Raw genomic sequence first — 5,296 nt, forward strand, 5'->3', positions numbered from 1 at the left:
TCAGGATTGTGATACATCTCGATAGAGGATTGTGAATTTGTGATACATCTCTCGATAGAAAACCACGAGCGCCCGTCGCCGCCACGCAGCCGCCGACGCCGCCGCCCCGCAGCCGACGCCGCTGCCCCGCAGCCGACGCCGCCGCCCCGCAGCCCCCGCCCCGCAGCCGATGCCCCGTCGACGCCGCCGCCCCGCAGCCGACGCGCCGCCCCTCCCCCCGTCCTGAGTCGCCGCCCCGTCGGCCCATCGCGGGGACTCACGGCCCCGACCTCTCCGTCGCTGCCACCGTCATCCAAACCATGTGTTCCATGGGTCAAAAGTGATCGACGGCCATCAGTTCATCAAAATCAAAAGCAGGCCATCAGAGTCAGCGGCCACCGCCCGCCTCCCGTTAGTGCCGTGTCTCGCCGGGGTTCAAAACCACCGATCCACCATTCTCTTGAACAGGTACTCGAAGCCGTCCGTTAATTGTTTCCGTTCCATGTGTTTTGGTCATTTTCAGTTCAGGTGTGTTTCCAGAAGTGCTAACTGTCTCGCTGGTCATAGTACCAGCGGAGTAGTCGGCTGTTTTAGTCTTTTAGATCAAACCTAGTTTAAGTTCTAGGCAGGAATCAATCATCGGTAGTACTATTTTAGTAACCGGATGTTGATTTAGTGATTAATTGCTCTGTGGTAGGAAACAGAAAAGAATAATCGTTGTGCTGTTGTATAAAGTTATTTTGCACACCATGATGCGATCAGAATCATAGCCTTGATTAGCTGCTTAGAAGAGGATTCCCTTAGCTTTGCACATACCTGATGCTCTTGTTGCTGCTAGTAAATTTCAGTACTTTGACTCTCTTTTCATTCTTGGGTAGATCAATTGCACCGCTTGGTTACTCTTATCACACTTTTGTTGATTTCATTTTTCGTTTTCACCTCTGCGCCTTACTGAATAGTTTAGGAGCTAAACTTTCAGTCTTTCCGTTCAATTTTCACGCATGTAGCTCGTTTCAGCTGGGCAGAGCATATACGGGAGTAAACCAAGTGTGCTAGTTATCTTCGTGGTCAATTTGTGTGATCATCGTGATCATGGTTCTCTTACCGGCCTGAGAGGTTGTTGAGGTAGCTGTTTAACTTTATTCTTATGAAGAATTCTTCGATATACCGAAATCAGGCAAAGGGACATCGTACCTAACCCTGTAATACAATAGAGTTAACAGAAGAGGGCAGGTTTTGCATGCCACCGTTAATGATGTAACCGTTGTACCTTTTGTCAGCGGGCAAGTATGTTGTCTGCTTGCTTCTATTGCTTGGCTCGTGCATGTGTTGGATAATCCTTTTAAAATTCCAGGTGCCTTTCTTTTCATGGTGCATATGAAGCTCTCAATCAGTGTTTTATTGAGCTTTTGTTCACAATACCTAATAAACTCTTGTAGTTAATGAACTAGTGTATAGATCTCACAGTCTTCCCTGTGTTTCACGTTTGCTGTTGCAGAAGGGGTCTACGAATTTACTGTTTTTAAAAAAGAAGGGGTTTCAAGGAGCTGGAGTGGTTCGCCGACATGGACCTGTTCCACCACGATCATTCGCTCGCCGCCAAGAGGGGCAGAACCATGCAGAGGTCCCAAAGCTCTTCAGCTCGCCGCAGCCCGCGAGCAACGCAAGCTTCTACAAGACAGTCGGTGTGCGCCAGAGCAAAAGGGCACGGGTGGAGCTGGCTAACGACGACGAGGACTACCTCATCGTCCCTGATCTTGGAGGAGATATCTGAATTAAACAGTTCTTAACTACAATATATATGTGTGACGATGTAGTAATATTCATGCATGTATGCAAAGTATATACTAGCGTTTTGTTTAGTTGCCAATGAACATATGACACTATAATACAATTCGAGGAAATAATTCCAGAACGAAATGGGTTTCAGGCATGCGACGAGTTTGCCTGTTGCGTGTGTTCTGTTCAGGCAGAACTTTAACAGTTATGTACCATCACCCGTGAGAGTTGGAAACATGTAACTATGAAGTTCAGTGTTCCAAGCTTTTACTGTGATTTTACAATCAACGTGTGAACAGTTTACATGTATGCCTACTCAGCTCATTGCTAAATTAGAGGCTCAGAATGAAAGATCACTGGTACAGGGCATGCTTGAACTAAAGCCAGACGGTGTCACTGTAACCATGCACTTAAAACAGCCAAGGATTATGACACTTCTCCACCAATGCTTCAATGGAAGAAAAAAAAAATCAACATCCAAGATTCTAGTATTTGCCAGCCGGTGACCATCTAAGAAGACCAACATCCAAGAGAGCGTGGAAGGGCCTCCTCTCATCACATGGCTCAACAGAAGTCTTCACCAGTGGCCTGGACTCAGAAGCAGAATTATAAGAGTTCAGTAACAGCAGCATCAGCGAATATTAGTACATAATTAAAATTTTCTCGGAAAGAGGAAAGAATTGGAGGAGGTGGACAACCTTACAAGATTATCCTTCTCAAGTGCATTCAGACTCTTGTTCAGATTATTGTCCATAAGCATATCCTTCGCAAATGAAAAACCAAGTTTGATCGCAGACACTAGGCATCTCCACTCGGACTGGCCTCACTTGCGGTGCCAGGAACGCCTGAAAGTCTCCTGAAACCCTGTTTGACCATCCATCATCTCCTGCCCAAAGCACCAGCATCTGGGGCGTGAAGATCACATTGAGCCCAGCCTCGCCGTTGGACCCAGGGTGCTGGTCTCCTGTTGCTTCAAGCTCTCCCCTGAAGAAGCAAAAGAAGGGCACAATTATGAGGAGACTGCAGAGAGTTTCATTCCACGCATCCTGCAAGTGCAAATGAATACATGGCATGGCAAAAAAAATTAAATGAATACGAATCATCTGAAACATAGATAATGAAGAATATTATTTCCCTTTCTTTCCAAATGAATGAATGAAGTGTAGTTAAATTACATCTACGAATTATCTGAATCATGTAATCTATATTATAGCTAAACTGTAACCAAAGTAGAGTCAGATCAGATCAGCAGTACGTACATACACTGAATGGTGTTTGACTGTTTGGTGTACCTTCGCCAAAAATCTAGCGGTGAGTTGGGGGATGGTGTCGCAATCTTACGATAAGCAGGCAACGATCACACAAGAACTACAAGATCGGTGGTTTGCAAGCGGGGGCAGCGAGAGGCGGCTGGGCCTTGGACCCTAGAATTGTCAACGAGATCGATCAGGAGCCTGACTATTCTAGCCTCGTCTTCCTCCCCCTGCCGCAGATCCGCCGCTACTCCTCCCTTGCCTAGCGCCGGCGGCCGGGTCCGTACTGCCATCCACACATCCACGCAGAGGATTGCCGGGGCAAAGTGACCACCGTCGTGATTTAGGGGACGAGTGACGGCAGTGAGCGAGAACGAGATCGAGAGAGGAGGACGAGTGAGATCAGGACTGTGATTTTGTTCTACTAGTTTCTCGGCTCCTACCCGATGACTATAAGATTCGTGCGATGACTTTAAGATTCATGCAGTTTTATCAGACGATTTGGCCGCTGAAAAGGACGCTCGTTTTTTACTACTTTTCTAATATATATTAGAGGTTCCGGTCCTACATATTTTGGTTCCGGACCCACACTTTTGGTTCCGTCAGTTTGGTTCCGTCAATTTACCACCATCAGATCGAGGTCGATGGACGGTTATTAAAAATGCCAATCACTGTAAAACTTGTATAAAATAAAATAATAATTCATATAAGTCAAATAAAATCAATTGAGCGTCACCTTTTAAGCCTCCAGGGATGATCCACAAGATTATTTTGCAGTTGCGCATAAGAATCTGACAGAGGATCATCCATGGCTCGATTTATGTGGTCACTCTCAATGACCATGTTGTGCATGAACACGTAAGCATTAATCACTTCCAACATCTCCCCCTTAGACTAAGGAAGACTAGGGTACCTACCAATAGCAAATCGAGCTTGTAGCACATTAAATGCTCACTCCATATCCTTCATATAACTCCCTTGTGGCGAAGCAAAGTGAGAATTATTCTGACCTAGAGGCTCGCTAATTGTCTTCACAAATGTCGACCAATTTGGATAGATGTCATCGGCTAGGTAGTACCATCTGAATGTTGGTGGCCATTGATCTTATAGTTGCAACGTGGAGCATGGCCTTTAACAAGTCTAGCAAATACCGGTGACTACTGCATCACATTGATGTGTTTGTGAGAACCCGCCATACCGAAGAATTGCTCATGTCCGGCAGGCCCACGGCGCCTCATGTGCGCCAGGGACAACCATGGCATGCCGGACATAAAGAAGTTTTAGGGCACGAATTTCTGTCCGACACACTCTATAAGAGCATCTCTAATATAGCCTGTAAATCCCGCCGGAACCGAATTTTTCCGGCGGATTTACGGGTTCGGACCGAATGTGGCGCAGAACGGAGCCCGAATCGGTGGGCAGGCCCGTAAAAGAAGTTCGGGGGCCCGAGAAACACCCCGCACGCCCCGTACTAAAAGGGGACGCGGAGGGTGATGTCTACGGGTGCTTCTATTCTTGTAGACAGTGTTGGGCCTCCAAGAGCAGAGGTTTGTAGAACAGCAGCAAGTTTCCCTTAAGTGGATCACCCAAGGTTTATCGAACTCATGGAGGAAGAAGTCAAAGATATCCCTCTCAAGCAACCCTGCAATCACGATACAAGAAGTCTCTTGTGTCCCCAACACACCTAATACACTTGTCAGATTTATAGGTGCACTAGTTCGGCGAAGAGATAGTGAAATACAAGTAATATGGATGTATATGAGTGGAAATAGCAATCTGAATAAAATATGGCAGCGAGTAAACATGCAACAAAACAGTAAACAAACGGAGATTCGATGTTTGGAAACAAGCCTAGGGATCCTACTTTCACTAGTGGACACTCTCAACAATGATCACATAATAAAACCACTCTACACTCTCTTGTTGGATGACAAACACCATTAATTGTGTAGGGCTACAAGAGCACCTCAATGCCGGAGTTAACAAGCTCCACAACATTCGATGTTCATATTTAAATAACCTTAGAGTGCATGATAGACCAACGCAACTGTACCGAGTACTAACATAGCATGCACACCGTCACCGACAGACTATGAAAGGGGGAATAGATTGCATCAATACCATTGATACATCCCAAACGTATCTATAATTTCTTATGTTCCATGCTACTTTTATGATGATACTCACATGTTTTATACACATTATATGTCATATTTATGCATTTTCCGGCACTAACCTATTGACGAGATGCCGAAGAGCCAGTTGTTGTTTTCTGCTGTTTTTGG

General features: G+C 45.8%; 2 long non-coding RNA genes across 4 annotated transcripts; one reads left to right on the forward strand and one right to left on the reverse strand.

Annotated features, from left to right (window-relative positions):
* Positions 1-224: 224 nt before the first annotated feature.
* LOC124700698 lies at positions 225-1,912 on the forward strand. 2 transcript variants are annotated; one of them, XR_007001802.1, is made up of 2 exons: positions 225-447; positions 997-1,912. It is a non-coding gene; the product is annotated as an uncharacterized LOC124700698 (long non-coding RNA). The 2 variants fall into 2 exon arrangements; XR_007001801.1 differs by having other exon boundaries at positions 1,478-1,912.
* A 108-nt stretch (positions 1,913-2,020) lies between these two features.
* LOC124700699 lies at positions 2,021-3,383 on the reverse strand. 2 transcript variants are annotated; one of them, XR_007001803.1, is made up of 3 exons: positions 3,051-3,383; positions 2,457-2,742; positions 2,021-2,346 (listed from the first exon to the last, which is right to left on the reverse strand). It is a non-coding gene; the product is annotated as an uncharacterized LOC124700699 (long non-coding RNA). The 2 variants fall into 2 exon arrangements; XR_007001804.1 differs by having other exon boundaries at positions 3,018-3,383.
* Positions 3,384-5,296: the final 1,913 nt, after the last annotated feature.

The sequence above is a fragment of the Lolium rigidum genome, chromosome 3, assembly GCF_022539505.1.
Source record: "Lolium rigidum isolate FL_2022 chromosome 3, APGP_CSIRO_Lrig_0.1, whole genome shotgun sequence".
In the NCBI taxonomy this organism is placed as follows: Eukaryota; Viridiplantae; Streptophyta; class Magnoliopsida; order Poales; family Poaceae; genus Lolium; species Lolium rigidum.